The sequence below is a fragment of the Eptesicus fuscus genome, chromosome 13, assembly GCF_027574615.1.
Source record: "Eptesicus fuscus isolate TK198812 chromosome 13, DD_ASM_mEF_20220401, whole genome shotgun sequence".
NCBI classification, from domain to species: domain Eukaryota; kingdom Metazoa; phylum Chordata; class Mammalia; order Chiroptera; family Vespertilionidae; genus Eptesicus; species Eptesicus fuscus.
This window is the reverse complement of record NC_072485.1, coordinates 28,175,392-28,199,823: the sequence shown is the minus strand read 5'-3', so window position 1 is coordinate 28,199,823 and position 24,432 is coordinate 28,175,392. Positions and strand designations below refer to the sequence as shown.

General features: G+C 39.2%; 1 protein-coding gene across 5 annotated transcripts in view; it reads right to left on the bottom strand.

The window, feature by feature from the left end:
• The window catches only part of GRM5 (glutamate metabotropic receptor 5), a 417,372-nt gene that overhangs the window by 95,474 nt on the left and 297,466 nt on the right, over window positions 1–24,432 (bottom strand). The gene's annotated exons all lie outside the window — the stretch shown is intronic.

The window sequence follows — 24,432 nt, the reverse complement described above, 5'->3', positions numbered from 1 at the left end:
TCAGGGTATATTCTATATAATGAAAGGCTAATATGCAAATTGTCCCCTCGACCAGGAGTTCGACCAGCAGGCAGGCTAGCCAACCACCCATGTCCCCTCCCCCTGGCCAGGCTGGCCAGACCCTACCCATGCACGAATTCATGCACCAGGCCTCTAATATATATATAATGAGTGGCCAGATTATTATGCATTCAGAGATCATAATAATATGGCCACTCAGTGTAGTATCTCTTTCCTCAAAAACCCTAGCATGTAAGGCAGGCAGAGGCTCAGTGATAGAAGTTTGTGAGGGTATAAAGAGTTTCACCTTATTAGGCAGATTTTAAAGTCCCAAGTGTCTGTCATAAAAGGGCTCATTTTCTCCAGATTTCCTTTCTTATTCAATAAGTAGGAAAGAGAGGACATGTTACTGACTTGGCATGTGAATGCCTGAAAGAACTGGACTTCATCCAGCAGTATTTCCTCTGTTAAGGGTTAGTTTTTAGGGTCCGCTATGGGCCGGGCCAGTGGAAGCAGGAGGATGTGTGCCAACTCAAACTTGCCAACTGCTCTCGGGCCGGATCTGCCGCACAGCAGCCTGCACTGAGGAAATAGGAGAGGGAGGGACGGCTGTTTTCTCTTTGTTTCTTCAAAACTGGATTTCTAATTTAGTACACGGAACATTCAATCCTAATTTTCTTATTGTTTCATCAAATCAGAAGGCCCCACAAGGATGAGAAGAAACTGAATCCTCCAATCTGTGATGACAATTTAATTTTATAGTGTTCAATGCTCTTTCATTTATCTGGGGAACCGGAACTTTGAAGCTTAGTAGCTGTTAGACAAAGGGAAATCAGACCATCTTAACAATGTGGAATCAGAGGATATCTGAGATGTGAGAGACTTGGGGAAGCATCTAGGTTAGAAGCTGCAAAAAGGAAGTGCTTGGGCTGAACTCCTTTATTCCTCTTTGGCCTAAATGCTATTTTGTGGAGATTTCACATACGAATCCAGCTTTGTAGACTCTTGACAAACTCAGATGTCACAATACTGGCTTCACATTCTCATCTGGCAAATGCTGACCTGCTTCTATTTTTTACCTCTTTGGCTCCTATAGTCATCTGAGATTGGGACTGCCTAATCTGGTCCAATAAATTCATTTTATAGATGATGGAAATAAGGCCGATAGAATGAAAAGGATTTCCCTAAAGTCATACCTTTGATGGTAGCTGGCCCGATACCTCTTGTGTCCAAACTCTTGGGTTAGTGCTATTTTCATAGGGGAGGCAAAAAAAAAAAAAAAACAAAAAACCACCAAAAAACCACAAGCATGATTGAATATTGTTTTCAGCAAGCTAACTTATGACTATAGAGTAATGAAATTGGCAACTGTTTTCTTTTTTAAAAATCTTATTAGTTCTTTGTGCTAGTTTTTATGCTAAATACTAAAACGCATTCAGATGGCCCTCATTATTTCCTCTCCACCTACCAGTTGGGGAAGAATAGTAAAGAAAAGCAGGCTCTACGGAAAGGGATTCAAAATATTTTCTAGGAAGGAGATTATCAATCTGGAAGATGTCATTGGATAACATACTGTAACATTGTAATGAAAAAGAATTACAGTGAAACAAATTCTCCCAACTCTCATTTATTTTCTGGATCTACTCATTCCTCATGCCTCTGGCAAATGGATTCCAGTTATGCTCAGTGGATGACACCATAATTTGTTTCCTGCTGTGACAGAAGGGCAGAGCATCCCCCAAGCCAGAATTAATCTTTTGCCATTACCTGCTCCCACAGAAATGTGTTTATACTTCCATTACAACACGTAATGCTTTCTGCCATGCATTAGCATTATCTATGTGCTTGTCTGTGCCCACCACAGAGTATGAGCATCCTTAAGGCTAAAATTGTCTTGTTTATATTGTATCCCATACAGTTCCAACACTGTGGTATAGAGTGTGCAATTAATTCTTTCATTTAACATTTATTAAACAAAACCCGCTAAACATACCATGAGATTCAGAGATTAGTTCAGAGTAGACAGCCAGCAGCTCTATGCAGACTAAGCTCACATTGATCTTGCTTATTATTGTACTTTCAGCACCCAGAACAGTGGTTAACATTGTCAAGAACACATTGGCGGGTCATAATGAATGATGGGTAATGTAGTGGGCCAGAGAGAGAAATTAATAATATAATGAAGATGCAGGTAGCTTCTTGGGAGCATATGTTAAGATTAATAAAAATAAGGGACTAGTTATTTATGTGATCTAGGGCTTGGACAGAGACTAGTGATGTCATAAAGGAAAGGTTAGTGTATGCGAGGGTTGAAGTAACTAATGACGTTACATAAATCATCCATCCTCTTTCCTGACACTTTATGTGTGTATTGTGCATAAGGAGACACTGGGAACCCAGAGTTGTACCCGGTCCCCTACAGATACACCAGTTTAGATTTTCTGCAGTGACTCCAATTTATAACTGTGCCTGAAATACAGGCAGTTGACCTCTAAATGCTGATATTAAAATGCAAATGATCGCAGTAGCTGCAGAAAGGAGACATCTTCAGGGAGCTACAGAAACTCAACAGGGATCCTACACTTCTATGTGCAGATCGCCAAATTTTAAATTTAAATGATTCACCATTAACTGCCGGTTGGCAGCCCTCTGATGGATGTTATTTCAGCTAGCATATCTCTTCCATTCACATTACAGTATTTTGAGGAACTTCCATATGGTGTGTAAATGAAGGAAGAATTCCACCGGGATATGAAGGCTGGTGGTTATGCTATTATTCAAAAGAGTAAATGGCAAAAAGCCATAGCATTTCATTCTCATTTTTAAACTCAGACCAGATTCCTAGACCAGAACTTTCCCACGTGGCTCTGTCTGTCCATCTTTATAGTCACTATTCTTTTTCATTTTAACTGTGTTTCATAGTGTTTCCTGAAGATGTAGCTTTCCCATCTTTATCGGGTGAGTTTCCGCACAGTTTCATGGTCATGTTACTGTGAAGTCGTGCTACAGTTTCCCAGGTAGGATTGAGTAATTCTTTTTTTCAGGGCTTTCTTATTTGGAAAATAAGGCAATTAATACCTGCTTGTAGAGTTGTGAGACTTAGAGACAATACATACAGAAGTCAAGACCCTGAAACAGGTACTAAGTAACTAGAGACTTGTGCTGCTGTGGTTGTACATCTAGTACAATTTATGTACGAGAGATCACTAGATGAGTCTAATACATTTATAAAAGTTCTTTCCGCACCTGTGAATACTTGAGAACTACTCTGCTTTTTTACTCACGTAATGTTCCAGAGTTTATGCTTCTGAAAATAAGGGATGCCAAAAACTTAACTTCTAATTAAAAATTACAAGCATGATAAATGAAAACCCCATCTCATATAATAAGCACCATAATTGAAATGAAGTAGAAAATTGAAAAAATGAATTACATTGCGGCCTATAAATTTTCTGCGAAGAATTAAAGCACAAAATGCAGAGTTCACAAATTGTACACATGGAAGATTAATTATCACGTGTAATACAAGAGATTTGATTATGTAGAGATATTTGTGCAAAATGTTATCCATTGGATCATTTTTATTAAAAAAGTCCTTATGAAGCTCCCTCTTCTGAGGATGCTAGTTACTGCACCATTAGGACTGGTTTCTTTATTATAGATATTACTTTAAAATCACAATAATACCACTTGCAGCCATGACAATGGTTATTTTCTATAAACTATTTTATTCTGAAATATTTTAAAAGTAGTCATTAAAGGATAAGAGATGGGAGAAGAAAGTATCCCGCAGATGCTAGATGCCGGTTGCTTTATATTCATTGCCTCATTTAATCCTCAGGGCAAACATATAAACTAAGCATTATATTCTGCCTTCGTTGAGATGAGAAAATTTGGGCTCAGAGAGTTAAAATAAAAATGCCAATGACATAAAGTTAAAATGTGGTAAAGTGGAATTTTAAACTCAATTTAAAGGTCTAGAGCAGGCGTCCTCAAACTATGGCCCGCGGGCCACATGCGGGTGCTTTTGCTGTTTTGTTTTTTTACTTCAAAATAAGATATGTGCAGTGTGCACAGGAATTTGTTCATAGTTTTTTTTTAAACTACATTCTGGCCCTCCAACGGTCTGAGGGACAGTGAATTGGCCCCCTGTTTAAAAAGTTTGAGGACCCCTGGTCTATAGACTGACCTTTCTGTGCTGGTATCTACCCTAACTTTTTATAAACATAAGGCCACTTTTGCAAATGTCATTTTCTGTCACTTGAAATTGAGAATAATCATTTTTATTAACTTCTGAGGGTAGCACTTGAGGAGAAAATGAAATATACACTGAGTGGCCAGATTATTATGATCTCTGAAGGCATAATAATCTGGCCACTCAGTGTATATAGATATACGTATATTAAAGGCCTGGTGTATGAATTTGTGCATGGGTGGGGTCCAGCCAGCCTGGCCAGGGGGAGGGGACATGGGTGGTTGGCCGGCCTGCCTGCTGGTCGAACTCCTGGTCGAGGGGACAATTTACATATTAGCCTTTTATTATATAGGATATATACTGAGTGGCCAGATTATTATGCCTTCAGGGATCATAATAATCTGGCCACTCAGTGTATATATAAAATATTTTAATTAATAGTACTGAGTACTATTTACTGAGAAATTATTATTATTCTAATTTAGCCATTATAAAAGCCCTACCATTAACCTCATTTTAAAATATGTTTATATTTTTATTGATTTTAGAGAGGAAGGGAGAGGGAAAGAGAGAAACATCGATGATGAGAGAGAATCATTGATCGGCTGCCTCCTGCATGCCCTCTACTGGGGATGGAGCAGCATCCTGGGCATGTGCACTGTCTGGGAATAGAACCATGACTTCCTGGTTCATAAGTCTATGCTCAACCACTGAGCCATACCGGTAGGACAACCTCATTTGTTATACAAGGAAACTGAGGTATTAGGTAACTTTTCTAAGGACAAACAGATTGAAAACACATCAAATTGTAAAGCATCGCTAGTATTTGGGCGGAACACTTCTCAAACACTCTGGTACTGTATTAACACAGAGAATCTTGGGGGGTATAACAGAAGAAACCATTCTTTGAAACATTAACTTTCTTATCTCCTAGGCTCAGTCCCAACTTAACTTCCATCACCTGAGCACCGGACAAAACAACAAGGTACAACACAACCAAGGTCTTTCCTCGTGCACTGGTATTTAATACCTGTGTTAAAGTCAAAACCCAATAACATGGAAACTAAACTAAATCTCCTTGAGACTACTCAGTGAGGGACTAATTTTTCCTAAAAAGGCCCATATTGGGTTCAATGGCAGCTCAATGTTATCAGCTGGACAACTTACTAATTATTTGAGTTCCAATTTAACTATTAATTTTTATTAAAAGAAACCCTACTGGTTTGGTTCTATCTACTGTTCCATGTATTTGTTTTGCTTTTATAGAAGGCAGCACAATATAATAAAAAAAAAAAGACAATTTTAGAGTCTTAGATTCAAATTTTTGCTCTTTATTTGTCAGTTACATGTCCTTGGCTGGGAAACCAGTCAATCTCATTGAAGCCTTAGTTTGCTTATCTGTAAAGTAACAACTATAAGTAGATCTGAGGATCAAGAGAGAGCCCGTGAATGAAAGAGCAAGAGGAAACCTTGAACCACTGATAATTATAACAAATTAATACTGTTATTTTATAATCTATAGATTTTAGAGAAGGTTATACCAGTTCTCCAAAGAAATCTGTGAGCCAGTTCATCTTCATTCTAGAGTGAAGCAATTCAGAACTGAGACATTCCTGTCCTTTGAAAAGAATTCCCACTTCTTAGGTCTAATTGTTGCTGTAAGTCAAGGTGGGACCTGCCCTTGGTTATATTAACTGTGGCCCCATCTGTAGATGTTTCTGTCCTGAGTCTGAAATACTTCCCTTCCCTGCATAGTCTCCAAGATTGATTCTTTTTTTTTTTAAATCACAGAGAAAAGCCACAGAGTTAAAAAATGAAATGATTCACAAAGACAGAGAGATATGTGTACAATCTCTCATTTAAAAACAATTTCTAAAATATTATCAAGTTTAAAAAGAAGTAAAAAAAGACAAGAAATTACTTGAATACTCAGTTCACCTTACCATTGTGAATGTGCATTGATTTTATTATAACCTGGAATTGGATCCCTTTGGTTCCTGGGATCACCAACTCAGCACAGGCTCAGAGTTGCATTCGGGGTAGTGGGGGTCAGGGGGGACTCCAGAGGGGTTGGGACACCTGTCACTGGACACCTGGTCTTTTTAGTAAACATAATATACAGTACATTCCTTTATTCATGAAACAAATTTTTATTGAGCACCAACTATAAGCCGGAGCTATTCTAGGCAGAGTTTTGAGCCAATATTTGTTAAGCACCTAGTGTATTTAATAATCTATAAAACTGTCTAATGGCAGCACAGAAGTCAATCCCATGTGTGTACACATGGTTAGCTTAGCTTATTTGAGTTGTACAGCCTGAGGTTTGAGCCTGCTTGGTCACTTACTAGCTGTGTAATCTTGAGCAAGTTATTTAACCTCACTAAGCATTTTTTCCTTCATTTTTTTATTTTTTTTTTAAATAAAAAGGACCCTAGCGGTTTCATAAGATTGATGGTAGCATACAATGAACTAGTGCTGGGAAAGTGGGGGTAAGAATAGAGCCTAGCAAGCAAGTAACTGCTTATTAATGTTAATTATGATAATGATGGTGGAAATGAGACCACTTATATCATTCCCAATTACTGAATTAAGCTGTAGTAATCTTCATTATTTGGCTGCATAGAATCCATATCCCCTTCCTGGTTTTGATGAGCTCATTGCACCTCTAGGGTAGATGAAGTAGCCTTGTTCTGCGTTCTCCAAGGTAATGGGAATGCAACCCTTTGGAAGCACCTTCCCAGGAATCTGGAGAAAGTGACTTAAAGCAAAAAGATGGCCCGTTTTTACTAGTACTTACAAGGTAGCGAGTGGTAGGCCTTGTATGCAGTTCTATTCCAGCCAAACTGCTGAAAGCTGAGCTTCTTGTTTCATGGCCTAGAGACCTGGTCCAAGTTTCAGACTTGGTCTCCCAGCTACCAATAGGTCCTGGGAGGCCTCAATCTTCTTCCAAATAACAGTACTTATTTATATTTATGATATATTTTACTTAAGAGAGCCAAGATAAAATTGGTTTCCAGTGCTTACAACCAAAACCCCTAACATGAGTCAAATTGATTTTTGGAAAAGAAACCTATTATCAGCTAGACAACTACTTACTAATTATTTAAATTTCAATTCAACTGTTAATTTTTATAATAATTATTGATTTGGCTCTATCCAGTATTCCATGGGTTATATGGGTACCTTCAATACGAAAAAGGGAAATTAGTCAATTTCATATTAAAGTAGAACCACGGACCAAAAGATTTCCTGAGCTGAATTATTCGATGAAAAGGACGCAGACATCCAATTCAATTCGCCCTGCTGCTTTCTCGTGCATGGGATAGCAGATGCCTTGCACCCTGGATGCTGATTTCACAAGGGAGAGCTCTCGCCAATTACCTGTGACTATTTGAACCAGCTAATTCAGTTTAGAAAAAGAATCACCATAAAAAATTTTCTTCTCTCTCGTCACTGATTGAGACTTAATTAAATATTACCTTAGAGCAGTGGTCGGCAAACTGCGGCTATGGCTCGCGAGCCGCGGTTTGCAGCTCTGTTGACTAATGAGTTTGCCGACCACTGGGATAGGGGCTTAATCACAAGGAACAACAACAGCCTGTAATTATTGGAATCGAGAGTCTAGAGCATAAAAGGAAACCCTGCCCGTGCCTGCTTTTTCACCTCCTCCAAAGAAATGGAGAAATACGGGAGGAAGGAAAAATGGCAACAGAGAAACTGACACTTTCAGGCATCAAGGGAACTCCTACTAAAGAAAATTTGCCATGTGCTTTGGAGGGTGAGTTGAAACACCAGTTTTATTTTCTGAACCTTCTGCATGATATCCAATAACAGCTAGTTATCCAGAATTTAAAATATATCCCCATTTGAAGCAATTTACAGTATATCAAATGCAGTGTTCTAGAACCACACAACACCCTTAAATACTGTTTTAATATTTTTCTAGAATTTCCCAGATGCAACAAATGCCAATTCAAGCAGGATATGGGAAACAGATTAACCTGGAACATTCAAGGAAGCAAGAGTTTACACATACTTTACCAATGCACTAACCTCTTGTGTTTTTCTCTACTGTGACCTGGAAAGATTTATTTGAGCTACATTTTCAGACAATGTAATTTTTGGATGAATTTTTTCTTAGAATCACATTCTTTTATTCGTTCTGAAGTGTTGAGATTCTTAGCTCTGTGAAATTGCTAGAGAAAAATGTTATACAGAAGAAAAAAACTAATAATAATGCAATTTATTGACTTTTACTAAATGGAGAGACTATGTACTCTGGACTGAATTGTGTCCCCTCAAAATTATGTTAAAGCCTGAAGTACAAATGTGATGATATTTGGGATAGGGGTCTTTGGGAGATGGGGCTTTTGGGGGTATTTGGGATGGGACCTATGAGATCATGAAGGTGAGGCCCTCATGATGGGTTAGGGTCCTTATAAGAAGAGATACCAATGAGCTTGTTCTCTTACTCTCTGCCATGTGAGGAGGCAGCTGTCTGCAAGCTAGGAAGGGGTTCTCCACAGAACCCAACCATACTGGCACTCCAGAACAGTCTGGCCCTCAGAGCAGTGAGACAATACATTTCCGTTACTTAAACATCCCAGTCTATAGTATTTTGTTATGGTAGCCTGAGTTGACTAAGAGACTGCATTAAGTGCTTCATTGGTACTAGTCCACGTTCTTTTCATAAGATCTCTATCAGGTAAGCATTTAAGATCACCCCAAATTTACATCTGAGTTTAAGTAAATTGTTCAGTGTCACAGAGCTATTACGTGGCAGATACAGGATATAAATCTAGCCTGTCAAATGGCACAGCTTGCACTTAACCACTATACTATCATGTCTCCGGTGTGTATAACTTTTTATTTATTTAAAACCACCACCCATAAGCCAATATAATCAGATTTGTGACATTCACTAATTTATGAGTTTATCTCATATTTCTTTATGGTACTTTATTTGGTCTAATGGTCCCTGCTCTTCCTGAAGTTACTGTCTCAAGGACGGACACAAGGACACTTTTCATTAGCCTCGCTTTGAGTTCTTCATGCTTCCATCTAGGCTTCTAGTAGTGTACTTATTGGTAGTAATTTTGCACAAGGGTGGGGGGGTCTTCATTACCACTGCATATAGTTAAAGTACCAGTCCCACTTCTAATCATTTCTTTGCATTTCTACCTGCATAATTTAATACTTGAAATATTTTAAGTGAAACTCATCTTCTCTACTCAATTTCCCCCCTTTCCATTTTCTCTATTTTTCTATTAACAAAGTTTTTCTCAATAACCTATAATTGAAACCTTGAAGTCACCCATGACTCCTCCCATCCCCTCCATCTCAGGAGTAACCAAGTTTATGCCACTCTTCCAAGTTTATCCAACAAGAGCTGATGTGACACCCTAATATTCTAGGGGCTTCATAAAATAAAATACTAGTCTCTCCTTCAGCCAGTAAACTCTGAAGGATACTGTCAGATTAACCTTTTTAAATGTGATTTTTGATATCATTTTCTTTCTAAAAAATCTTCAACAATTACTTAATATGGAGAAGAAAATTCCTCAATTCATGACCTAGCATGCACAATCCTTAAGAAATCTTTGCCCACTTTCATTCCAGCTATATCTGTTACTATATATGACACTTTTACTCTGGTTGAGCAAATTTACTCTCTATCATCTGAATAGGCCTTGTATTTTTTCAATTCTATTCTTCAGTTTCTCTGGTCTTCTAAGCTTGGAATACTCTGCCGCAAACTCTCCCTCTCACAGCCCAACCAAACTGCAGGACTCAACTGAAATGTTAACTATATCATTAAGGCGTAATCTCCCCAGACACCAGCATTCTTTATCTTCTCTAATACCTAGATCTCTTAAGGCTTATTTCATTTATTATTCTAATTAACATGTGTAACCTCATATTAAAGGTTTCCCCAGATAAATTATAAGATACCCGAAGGAAGAGGTAACCATTAGAGTAACTTTGCATCCTCTTTTACAACTCTTAAACTAGCTCAGGATCTTGCTTAATGGATATTCAAATAAAATGATAATAGGTAAAGGAGATAAATAGAAATTTAATAAATGCCCTGAATTCATAGCAACAGTTTATTTTTTAAAAAGAAATCATGTGCCACTTAGGTCATATTTAATATCTACTCTGATTTTCATGAAGCCTTGGGCTAATCAGTAAAATATTTTGAAAGCAACAGCTCACATATTCTGGACATATTCCAAAAATTGGTTGAGTGGGTTATTAAGAATTACCATGGTAACAGATGGATCCTCTAATTCTTGTAGTAGTGTTTACATAGCACAACAAATGTCTGGTAGCTGCGGCCCACCAGCAGCAGTAGGAAGGTATATCAAGTCAGGGTAACTAACATTCCTTCTATGAGATCCTTCAAATTGCTAGTATTCTAATACAATTAAAGTTTACTTCTTGCTCACATCATAGAATGAGGTAGATTGTGAAGTTGTCCTATCTCCCAAGTGACTCAGGGAACCATGCTCTTTCTATCACATGACTTGTGAATTGGAATGCTGTCCTTATTGTCCATAAACAAATAGGAGCCCTCTCCATAATGGACTGTATGCCAGCCCTCCCATCCCATTTGCTCAGGCCATTCTCTCTCCCGGGCCCCTCCTCTTCACTTATCCACAAAGCATCCAAACTCTCCCTTCCAATTATCCTTGGATACCCTGACCTGCACTGATTTCTCCTATCCATAGATTGCATGACTCTTTCTGGTTGAGTCACACATTCCAGCAATACTTTAAACCTCAGAGACCTTGAGGCAGAGTGAGCAGTGCATGGACTGTGGAGTCCAATGGAGTTCAAGTACTTGCAATGCAACTTGTCCTGGAAAACTAGTGTCCTACTGCTCTAAAAAGTTCCAATACTACTATCCAATAGAATTGGGGAATAAATGATAAAACTGTACTTGAATTTCTCTTCCACAATGCCTGACATGTAGAAGCGCTCAATACATGGAGATAATTAAAAATACCCACTGCTTTCACTGCTATTGCCTGGATCCAAGCCATCACTTCTCATCTTATTACTGTAATAGCCTTCTAATTATTTCCCTGCTTTGTTTCTTTTCTTTCTTTCTTCCTTTTTTTTTTTTTTGCCCACACTTACCATTTATTCTTAACATGACAGCCAAGTGATCTTTTAAAAAAGCCAGTTCAACTCCTGCTTTTGCCCAAATCCTCTAATGGATTCATGTGTCACTTAAGTGAAATCCAAGGCCAATGCAATGCCAACAAGAATCTACACTATCTCACTCTCTGTGACCTCTTTTCCAACATCTCCTAGTAGTTTCCTCCAACTTCCTCTGCTCCAGCCACATTGGCCTTCCAACTGTTTCCTCAAATATGACAGCTCAGGCTCCTCTCTGGATTTTGTACCTGTGATTTCCTATTTTCCGAATCATCTTCCCCAGTCCCCCTGGGTACCCTCATTTCCTCCTGGGGTTTATACAAGGTCCTTTTCTCAGTAAGGTCATGCCTGACCACCCGATTTAAAATGCATCCTCCCTAACATTCTAAATCCTGCTTCCCTGCTTTAGTTTTTTAGCATTTATCACCATCTAATATGATGCATAATTTACCTATTTTGTCTTAATCTATCTCTCCCTAGCAACAATGTAAGTTCCACGAAGGCAGGCATTTTTGTCTGTTTTATTTACTTCTATAGCTCGGACACCAAATTAAAAGAAAATTATGAGTGACACATAGTAGGCATTCAGTGAATATTTACCGAAGAGATAAATAACTTATCTAGGTTTTTAAATATATGTATATTTTTATTGATTGCAGACAGAGGAAGCGAGAGGGAGAGGGAGATAGAAACATCATTGATGAGAGAGAATCATTGATTGGCTTCTTCCTGCATGCCCCCTACTGAGGATTGAGCCCGAAACCTGGGTATGTGCCCTGACTGGGAACTGAACCGTGACCTCCTGGTTCATAGGTCAAAGCTGAAATACTTTATTCTTTTATGTTGATACCATGAAGTCAAGTAAAGGATCATGCTCTTCCTCTAGATTCCACCTAGCATTAGCCAAGGGTGGAAGGATTTAACAATAATTGAGTCAAGCTATTTCACATCTTTGACAGATGGCTCTCTTCACACCTCAATTCCACATGACAGCTGTGGGGACCAGTAGCTTCTTTATTTAGTATCCATCTGGCCTTAGTGTCAGTTCTCTGCAATTTTTAAAGGTTATGACACTGACAATTACTGAAATGTTAAAACACCAGGCCAACCATGAGGACTGTGGCAACAAGGATCCCACACAGTTGCCATGGTGATGTGGGTAAACCCATATACAGCATGTGATGCTCAGCCATAAAATTACAATCATAATTACCTGTATATATTGGCTCAGGGAATGGCACCTGTTATAAGATGGGCATACTAGACTTAAATATCCACATTCATAAGACTAAGGTCAAGAGAAGCAGAGGAAACATACACGTTTCAAACGTTATATTCTAACTAGAAGCCTGGTGCATGAAAGGCCTGACCTGAACACTCTCACAATCCCGAACCCCACCCCAGCTGGGGAAGGATTGCTGGAGGGCTCCAGGGCATGTCTGGCCCATCTTGCCCAGTCCCAATAGGGGTGATTGGGGCCATTTTGCCCAGTCCTGATTGGGCCAATGAGGCCGGCTGGCCAGCAGGGAGTGACCACAGGAGGTTGGCCGGCCAGAGAGGGACTGTGGGAGGGCTCCAGGGCATGACTGGCCCTTCTCACCCAGTCCCAATTGGCTGGGCCCCAACAGCAAGCTAATCTATCGATTGGAGCGTATGCACCCTGGTGGTCAGTGAGTGTCAGAGCGACTGGTCGAACTGTCGAAAGGTCGGACACTTAGCATATTAGGCTTTTATATATATAGACTAGAGGCCTGGTGCACAAAATTTGTGCTGGGGGGGGTCCTCTCAACCTAGCCTGCACCCTCTCCAATCCGGGATCCCTTGGGGGATGTCCAAGGATCGGGCCTAAACTGGCAGTCGGACATCCCTCTCACAATCCGCGACCGCTATCTCCTAACTGCTCACCTGCCTGCCTGTCTGATCACCCCTAACTGCCTCTCTGCCTGCCTGCCTGATCGCCCCTAACTGCCCCCCCTGCCAGCCTGATCACCCCTAACTGTCCCGGCCTGCCGGCCTGATTGCCCCTAACGGCCCCCCCCCCCCGCCACTGGCCTGGTCACCCCCAACTGCCTCCCTGCTGGCCTGGTCGCCCCCAACTGCCACCCCCACCAGCCTGGTCACCCCCAACTGCACCCCCTGCCGACCTGGTCACCCCACGCAGCCTGTTGTTCAGTCGTTTGGTTGTCCCTCACTAACCCCCCTGCTGGCCTCGTTGCCCCACGCAGCCTGCTGTTCAGTCATCTGTCCAGTTGTTTCAGTCATGACGGCCCCTGGCTTTTTATATATTAGGATAATATACCATTGATAATTATTCCTATCCCAGAGATTATTGAAAAACTATTTACTAATACAACATGGTGCGTCTATTTTTCATAGTAACAAAAGCAAATACTTTCTAAAGCACAATCTATTGTGATAACATTGTTAAGTACAACATTTTAATACATTTCTAGAACTTTTTTTAGAATCATCACATAGACCATCTTTTTGAACATCTTCTTATTGACTCTAAAATATAGGTATTATCTACATTCTATAACTGAAGAAGGCAAGACCAGGTAACAGAGTGAGTGAGTGGTGGAGCTGAACTTCACATGTTTGCCCTCTGAAGCTCTCCTGCCCACTAGCCAGCACAGCCTACGGAGCCATCTGGGAGGCTAGGAGGTCATGCTGCACTGTGTAGCTCAGAGGGATGAGTTTAAGGATTAAAAGCAAGAGGAAAAAATCCTTCTATAAAATAAATTTCTACTTGGTTATGAGTATCAAAATCACAAGAGATATAGAGACAAAGGATTTCATTATTTGGTTATTTGCTGGGATTCCCTGAAGCCTGAGAATAAGCCTGGCAAATATATATATTGTACTTAAACACTTCTTCAAAGCTTTATTAAATATAATTGAAATATGATAAACTTCACATACTGAAAACGAGCAACTTAAATGTTTATATATGCATATTGTTGTGAAACCATTACAATAATCAAGATAAAGAATGTATCCATTCCATCACCTCCACATGTTTTCTCATGGACCGTTTTAATCCCTTCCATCCCCAGGCAACCACTGATCTGCTTTCTGTCATTGTAGATTACTTTGAATTTTCTAAAGTTTTATAGAAATTGAATTATGCAGTGTGTATTCTTTCTTTTACTGATTTCTTTCACTCAGCAAATTATTTTGAGATTTGCTACATTGGTAGGTGTATCAATAGTTCATTACTTTCTTTTGATGAGTAATAGTCCATTGGACCTATAGCAAATTTTCTAATGCCATTTGTTAAAAAGCATATATTTTCTCCACTAGATTGTTGGTGCACCTTTGTGAAAACCAGTTTTCCATGTACATGTGGGTCTGTTTCTGAATTTCCTGTCTTGTTTATTTATCTATTTGTTTATCTTTATGCTGATACTGTGCTGTTTTGATTACTCTATTTTTAGACTGATTCTTGAAAATCATATAGTGCTCATCCGTAAGTTTGTTCTTTTTCAGAGTTATTTTAATTATCCTAAGTCATTTGCATTTCCATAAAATTTTTAAAAATCCATTTGTCAATTTCTATTTTAAAAGAATGCTAGAATTTTGATAGTCATTCTTTCAACCTATAATTCAACTTTGGGAGACTTGACATGCTTACATTATTGAGTATTCTGATATATGCACATATTGTATCTCTTCATTTATTTAAATCTTCTTCAATTTTATGAGCAATGTTTTGTAGTGTTAAGCATAAAGATTTGCAGATTTGCTATATATTGCCAGATTTACCACTGATTATTTCATATTTTTAATATTATTTTAAATGATAGTATTTTTATTTCACTTTCTAATTGTTTGCTGCTATTATATAGAAATACTTTTTTTTTTTTTTTTGGTTAATCCTCACTGGAGGATATGTTTTCCATTGATTTTAGAGAGAGTAGATGGGAGAGGGGTGAGGAAAAGAGGAGAAAGAGAGAGAAACATTGATGTGACAGAGCCACATCAATTTGTTGCTTCCGCAAAGTGCCCAACTGGGGCAGGGAACCTGCTACCTAGGTACCTGCCCTTGACCAGAATCGAACTCATGACCCTTTGTATCATGGGCCAATGCTCTAACCACTTATCCACACCAGCCAGGGCTAGAAATACAGTTTTATATATTAATCTGGTATTCTACAAATTTAATAAACTCTTTAGAACTTTTTGTAGATATCATTAAATTTTCTAAATAGACAGTCATGCAATTTGTTAATAAAGACAATTTTATCATGTCAAATCTCAGTGCCTTTTATTTCTTTAGTTGATGTAGTATATTTTACTGACTAAAACCTCTGGTAGTAAGAGGAAACTTCCTTCCCTGATCATAGGGAGACATCTTATTAGGTTGAGGATATTTAGTCTATTTCTAATTTGCTGAGAATGTTTATGATAAATTAATATTAGGTTTTGACATATTTAATGACATCATGAGTTTTTAATACCATAAATTACACTGATCAATATTGAATATTAAATCAACCTTAGGTTTGGGATAAATGCTACTTAATCCTGATATTATTATTTTTTAAATATTGTTGGATATGATTTGCTAAAATTGTGTTTAGAATGTTACACCATTGTCTATGAGGTATATTGGTCTGCAGTTTTCTTTTCTCATGATATCTTGGTCTGGTTTTAGTATCAAGATAATGCTTACCTCATTGATTGAGTTGGGAAGTATCCCTGCCTCTTTAGTTTTCTAGGAGAGTTTATATAATGTGTTTATCAGTTCTTCCTTTATTTTTGGTAGCAATTCACCAGTGAAAAGTGAAACCCTTTGCTCTGAAGTTTTCTTTGTGGGAAAGTGTTTACAAATTTATTTTCTTTAACAGATAGAGGACTATTCAAGTTGTCCATTCATCAGTAAACTTCGGTAGTTTGCACATTTCAAGGAATTTCTCCATTTCATTTAAGTTGAATAATTTATTTGATAAAGTTTTTTAAAAAACATTTTCTTAATTTTCTTTTTCACATCTGTAGATACTGTACTGATGTGAACTGATTTAGACTCATTCCCGATATTGGTAATTTGTATTTTCTCTTTTCCAGATCAATCTGTTTTTGTTTGTTTGTTTTTGTTAATCCTGACCAAAGGATATTTTCTCATTGATTTTTAGAGAGAGTGGAAGGGAGGGTAAGAGACACAGAGAGAAACACTGATGTTAGAAAGACACCTTGATTGGTTGCCTCCTGCACATGCCCAAGAGGGGCAAGGGATCGAGCCTGCAACTGAGGCACATGCCCTTGACCAGAATGGTACCCGTTACCCTTCAATCTGCAGGCCAATGCTCTATCCACGGAATCCAACTGATCAATCTGTTTTTCAATTTTCTTGATTTTCACCGTAAGTTGGAACCCACCTACATAAGCACCTACATTACTCATATGGAGCACATACACAGCAGTAATAAAGTGAAATAGTAAGAAAAAAAAAATTAAAAGAAAGATAACAATTCCTGACCTTTACTTGTGGTAAATTCTATCTAATAAAACAGTAATATGCAAATTGACTGCACCTTCACTACACCCAAGCCATGCCCACCAGCCAAGCCACACCCACCATCCAATCAGAGTGAGTATGCAAATAAACCCGACCAAGATGGCGGTTAATTTGCATACATAGGCGCACGGAGCTGACCTCCTGCGATGGACTGCAGGGAGCTGGGGTCTGCTCCGGCACCAGACCAAAAGCCTCCACTGGAGGCTTTTGGCCTGGAGCTGGAGCGGACACCCAGCTCCCCGCTTTCGATGGATGGTGGGCATGGCAGACACCCACTCCTCGCTCTGATTGGATGGTGGACGTGGTGAGCAGACCCCCTGCCATCGAAAGCCGGGAGCTGGGTGTCCGCTTCGGCTCCAGGCCAAAAGCCTCCCTGGTGCACGAACAGACAGACACCCAGCTCCCCTGCCATCAAAAGCGGGGAGCTGGGGGTTTCTTCGGCCTGGTACACCAGCGGACCCCCTGCGATTGATCACCTGGGCAGGGAGCTGGGGGTCTGCTTTCAGCCTGGGCAGGAGCGGATCCCCTGTGATTGATTGTAGGAAGCTGGGGGTCCGCTCCTGCCCAAGAGGCTTTCGGTCTGGGCAGGCCTGGGCAGGGGCTGAGCCGGTGATCAGAGGGAGCTGGAGAGGCCGGCCCAGGCCTAAAGCTTCGGCCAGAGGCTTTAGGACTGGGCAGGGCCCAGCCCTCCATTGGTGTGAACTGTAGAGGAAACACCTTTTCTGACTGCACATTGGCTAAGCTTCCTGTATACCACTGGTAATATTCTTAGTAACTTGGGTAATAAGAATCCAAAAAGGTGATCTAGGGTTTTTCCACCACACTTCTGGAGAAAAAAAATGAAGGTCCACTGCTGGAAGGCTAAGAAATGTCATATCCTGCCCTAGCCGGTTTGACTCAGTGGATAATGCCTCAGCCTGCAGACAGCAGGGTCTGGGTTTGATTCTGATCAAAGGCATGTACCTAGGTTGCAGGCTGGGGCCCAGATCAGGGCTCATGCAGGAGGCAACCAATCAAAGTGTTTCTCTCTGTCTTTCCCTTTCTCTTCCACATTCTCTAAAAGTCAATGGAAACATACCCTCAGGTAAGGATAAAAAATAAATAAAGAAATGCATATCTTATGAAAGACACATCTTGAAAATGCCTAAAGAAAGTTGTCATTTTTTCTTGGTGAAGGGATTGGAGTCCGTGTTGATGAAAACACCTTGGAGGCTACGGTGACTGGCAGTGGCTGCAGCAGTGGGGTGATGGGGCTGGTGCCTTCCCCTGACCAGCCCGGTTGCCTCCCACAAAGGGAGGCCAGACTGCAGCTTAGGTACGCTCCCTGTGGGGCGTGGGCCTAAGCTGTCAGTAGGACATCCCCTGAGGGCTCCCAGTATGTGAGAGGGGGCAGGTTGGGCTGAGGGACCCCCGACCCCCAGTGCACGAATTTCATGCACTGGGCCCCTAGTAAATAATAAAAACCATAAAGCACATATGTACATACGTCCAAATGACGGAACTTTTTTTTATATAAATAAATGGGAAATGGCAATGTAATCACAAAATGACGTACATCGAGTCTGATGTAACCCAAGGACTGTCTGTATATAGACATTCTGGGCTTCAATTCTAGTGTTTTAAGAGTTTGGGAACCTTTGCAGGTTCTAAAGTAAGGGCTTGCTTCTGCAGATCTCATGGAGTACTTTCTGTTGGTGAATATTCATCATGAAAAATTACATACACTACCACTTACTTGGATAATTACTTCCATTTCTTAAACTCTGGAATTAAAAGAAGAAATGTGACAGATTATGTTTCTTAAAAATTTGATATGTTTATGTGTGTGTGTGTGTGTGTGTGTGTGTGTGTGTGTGTGGAGGGGGTTGATCTGTGTCTATGTTCCATTTCTTTAAAGCACACTCTGAGATGGAGAAAAAATTTTCCCCCCGGCAATGAAAAGTACCAAAATGTAAAAAAATCCAAGAATTGTAATAAGCCCAAACTGTCACATCAAATTCTAATTTAACTTAATTCTTTGGCTGATATAAAGACAGAAATGGGCTTTTGCTCAGCAGATTTTACTGAGGATAATGGGATCAATTATTTTCTTTAGTATATGGTTATTAATATTGTTCTAGTGTAGCCTTTCCTGAAGTATGGTGTTAGTCACTGTTACTTAAGAAGAATGAGTTCATAGTAAAAGAGAAAAAAATGCTGGGCTAAAGAAGGGTATTTACAAATTTTTATAGCAGGATTTGTCTTTTTCCAACATGTTGATATATATTATGGATCTCTAAAGAATAGATACAAAATGTGATAATCTCAATATAGGTAGTCATGGAGTCTTTTTTTCACACTGAATTAATTTTATTTCCAAATGCAACTTCAGAAATGTTAATATTGTATGAGGATGAGGGACCTCTAATCTAGAGATTAGCTGTGGCACTTACTCTATTTTAATTTGTGATAATTTTCTTACCCAGATAATTATTTCCTTTCAGTGCACTATTTCAGCTTTTTTGGTCACATTTTCAGACTTAGAGATGGTGAAGTGTTCTGAATAATGGCTAAACCACTAATATGCATTTCAAATGCAAACAAGATGAAAGAAAAAAATTCTGATGCCTAAGAAAGTATCCTTTAACTAACCCACCTCCAGCCCTCACGAGACCATTCATGAGAGAAAATGTGGACACCTTTAGCTGGAAACTTGCTGTAACAGAAAGGGAAGAGAAACACGTCCAAGTATAGATGCCTATGTGAGTGGTTACTTGTTGGCATAAAAATAAAGGAAGTGGAGGATCTGGGTTCAGTACCTGGATTGGTGTGTGGAGAAAAGACAGAAGGCACAGGGAGGGAAATGTTAGGCAATCCGAGTTCCTCTGAGAGCACAGAAACTGGAGTTATTAGAAAGCATGAACATGTAAGCTCAGTGGAATTGACAAATATTTTGAGGTAGGCCTTCCACTGAGAAAGACTTAGCATGTGCAAAAGGGCAGGGCGAAGGGGCCAGATCACTCTAAAATGCAAGAGCACAGTCGATGAAATGGCTGTGGCACAGATTTCACGAGTTTAAGGAATAGAAGATGTAAATGCAAATTCCAGATTTCAAAAGTTTTGACTGGAGCCAAAGAGTTGAGATTTCTTTATGCAGACATTGGAGAACCAAGGAAGATCTTTAAGAATGAAGGTAACATGATGAGGTTCACTCTTTAGATCAGGGGTGGGATATAAGGCCCATGAAATCTTTTGGTCTGGCCCTACTATAGTTAGACTTAAATTATAAATTAAATAATAATAAGTGAAAAGTATTAAGAATATAATGTAATTTTTATAATTGTTCATTTAAATTACCTGGTAATAAAAGCTACAGAGAATTTAATTCATACTGTTTTCTAATAACTATATGACAGTCTATAGCAGGCTACTAGCAGGCTATAGACACACAGGAAAAATGCCATGGGAAGGCATTTAGCAGGCTAATTTTTAAGTTGAAAATTTTGTATGACCCGTGAATGATGTTACAAATATCCAAATAGCCCTTGGCAGAAAAAAGGTTCCCCACCCCTGCTTTAGATGAACACCTTGGGGACAATTTTCAGCATAAAATGGAGGAGAAAGAAGCTGATATCAAAAGGAAAATTCAATAGGGAGATTACTCTGATACTGGACGGGAGAGATAATGAAGAACCAAATGTCAGCAGTAGTATAAATCCTTGAAATCAGGCCGTAAGAAAGAGGGAACAGATGTGGACGTTTTTCCAACAGGGGAATTCACAGCATTTGGTGACCAGTTTAATGAAAAAGGATGAGAGAAGGGGAATATATGAGGATCACTTACTCCTACATCTCAGGAGACAGGGTAGATGAGTGACTCTTTTACTTAAACTGGAGATTCAAGAAGGAGGAAAGCGAAGTTGGAGGCTGTGGTTACAGAAGTCATAATGAGATTAGTTTTAAATACAAAAGTTTTAAATATCCAGGTGAGGATGTTTGTGTGCTAATGTCATAAATGACACCTCTGGAAGTAGTGGAAGTGAGCGGAGAATTTATAGAAAGGAGAAATGTCAGTGGGTGACAGAGTATAACTGTAAAGGAAATGGGTCCTTAAATTGGTTCAAAAATAGACTATCATGCAGTTATTAGAAAACAGTATTAATTAAATCCTCTGTAGCTTTTATTACTAGGTAATTTAAATAAACAATTAGAAAAAAATAAATTATACTCTTAATGCTTTTCATTTATTATTATTAATTTAACTAACAATTTAAGTCTAATATAATTGTGAAATTTAAGTAAGACTTACTGAAACCAGGCTCACTGTTAATAATATGTAAACCTGGAGTTTAACAATATAGCATAGTTGAAACATATAAGGGCTACAGTAATATTTTGATTTAAGTTTTTAAATGCTTAAAAAAACAAAAATAACAAAAGTATAAACATTTTAGACATTATAAATGGTAGGATTTATTTATACATCAAGATTGGGATTGCAGGGGAGTAACAATTAAGAATAAAGACTGGCCTGGCCCTGGTGGCTCAGTGATTGAGCATTGAACTATGAACCAGGAGGTCACAGATCCATTCCTGGTCAGGTCATGTGCCCGGATTGCAGGCTCGGTCCCCAACAGGGGATGTGCAGGAGGTAGCCCATCAATGATTCTCTCTCATCATTGATGTTTCTGTCTCTCTCTCTTCCCTTACTCTCTGAAATCAATAGAAATATATATATATATTTTAAAAAGAATAAAGAGTAAAGGAGGAACTTCTGGTGTTAAGCAAGATGGAAAAGAAAGCAAATGAAAACTCCTTCATTACATTACTTTAACAGGCCAAAGTAATGAAAAAAAAAATTTAAAGGCAGTGACAATGTATGGAAGCAACAAAGAAAATGAACTAGCAGAGAGTAGACCTACAGAAGTGGGCAGGTGGCACCAGCTACTTTATTATCTGAGGTATCTGCAGGTTCTGGACCCAGGTGATGATCCAGCTTGGTCTAAATAAAGAGACGTATTTCCTAGGGCTTCCTAACAAAGTACCACAAACTACATGGCTTAAAACAACACATTTAGCCCCACTGGCGTGGCTCAGTGGTTAAGCATTGACCTATGAATCAGGAGGTCCTGGTTCGATTCCTGGTCAGGGCACATATGCCCGGGTTGCAGGCTCGATCCCCTGTGTGGGGCGAGCAGGAGGCAGCCAATCAATTATTCTCTCTTATCATTGATGTTCCTCTCTCTCTCTCCCTCTCCTTTCCTCTCTGAAATCAATAAAAATATACTAAAATCAATAAATAAACAAACGTATTCCCTCATAGTCTGGATTTTAGGTCCAAAATCAAGGTGCCAGCAGGGCCACCCTCTCTCAGAGACTGTGGGTGGAACCCTTCCCTGCCTCTTTCTAGCTTCAGGTGGTAGCTGTAAGCCTTTGGCAGCCCACGTCTTTCTGCAGCATCATTCCAGTTTCTGCCGTGCCTTCCCATGGCATTTTCCCTGTGAATCTCTGTTTTTTTTTTACAAAGACATCAGGCACATTGGATTAAGAGTTCATCTTATTCCAGTATATCATCCTCTTGCCTAATTACATCTGCACTGATGCTATTTCTAAATAGTCACCTTCTGAGGTTCCGGGAAAGGACATGAATTGTTGCTGGGATGGGGTGGGGGGATGCATAATTCCACCTGGCATAGGACACTGCTGGAAAAAGAGAAACCAGAAAAAGTTTTGGAATTTGAAATGATCTGGTATGTCAAACTCCAGGAGCCCTAAGTGCATGATAGCCATTTCCCCTCCTGATCCAATTGCTGATTCTGCAGGTGGCATGAGAGGCTCAAGATTCTGAAGAGAAAGACTGAAGTCTCCCATTGTTTTGTATTATTTGGGAAAAAAGCTCCACTTGAAGAATGGAAACTGCTCAAACTTCAGTTAGCTTCCCCCCCCCCCACCCCCAATGAAATATGCCAAACAGAAACATTATGGTGCAGGAGACTGTAGAGCAAAGCTCAAAAATAGTAAAAATTTGTGAGTCAGTCATCCAGGGCAGGGAATATAATAGCTAGACTCTCAATTAAAATTCCGTGCTAATTGTTCCTTAAAGACATTTTAACGAGCGGTTGATTGCTGCTATTTTATGCTACAACCTACGCCATTTCAATTTCTCTGAATCTGGAAAAGGCAAGCTATCACTGGGGGAAAAATAACGTAAAATTTAATCTTTATGATGATTTTCAACTCATTGTCTAGCATAAAAGAAAATATACTGTACACGTGTCAGGAAACAGAATGGGACCAATGACTAAGAGAAATCAGTCAACAGAAATAGACTGACCAAAGATCCAGAAGGACTGTAAAATAACTATGATCAATATGTTTAAGGAAACAGAGTAAAGGATTGAAAAAATAGGCGAGAAGGAGAACTTTAACATAAAACTGGAAACTACTAACAAGAATTAAATTGGCATTCTGGGATCGTTAAACACCATATCAGAAATGAAGTATCTCTTATTTTGGTTAACAGCAGACTGGACATAGGAGAAGACATGACTAGTGAAATCAAAAAGAGAATAACAGAAAAGAATGAAACTGAGCACACAGAGAAAAGATATGAAGGGACAGATAAAAAGTCACATGTGTGACACAGTCAAATAGTCTCACATTGGTATAACTGGGTACCAGAAGGAGCAAACAGAAATGTGGCAGAATGAATGTTTTAGGAAATAATTTCTGGGATTTTTCAAAACTGATAAGATTCTTTAATCTACAAGTTTAGAAATGTTTGGTAACCCTAAGAAAGACATATTCAAAGGAATTCATTCCTAGTCTCCTCATAGTTAACTAAAAGTTAAAACACACACACACACATACACACACACACACACACACACACACACACACACACAATCTTAAAAGCTAAGAAAAAAGACATATTACTACCAGGAAAATATTAAGAGTCATGGCTAACTTCTCAATGAAATCATGGAATCCAGGAAAATAAATATAGAATGCTGTTTTTAAAGAAAAAAAAATGCTGAAAAAATAAAACCAATCAAAAGGAAACCTGCCTTCTTTATTATTATTATGTTTTTAGATTACATTTTTTATTTATTTTTGTATCTTACCTTTTGCAACAGCATGGATGGACCTAGAGATTATTATGCTAAATTAAATAAGCCAGTCAGAGAAAGACAAATACCATATGATCTCACTTATGTGTGGAATCTAATGAACAAAATAAACTGATATACAAAAAAGAAACAGAGGCATGGATCCATAGAACAGACTGACAGCTGTCAGAGCAGAGGAGGAGAGGGGGACTGGATAAAAGAAGGTGAAGGAATTAGCCAAAGAACATAAATGCATAACCCATGGACACTGACAGCAGTGTGGTGATGGCCAGAGGGAAGTGGGGGTGGGGCTGGGTGGAGGTGGGCAAAAGGGGGAAAAATGGAACACCTATTGTAGTGTCAACAATTAAAAAGAAAAGAAAGAAAACCTGCCAGTATAGAATGCTATACTCAGTAAGTAGATCCTTCAAAACTAAATGTGCAATAAAGATACTCTCAGGAAAAAG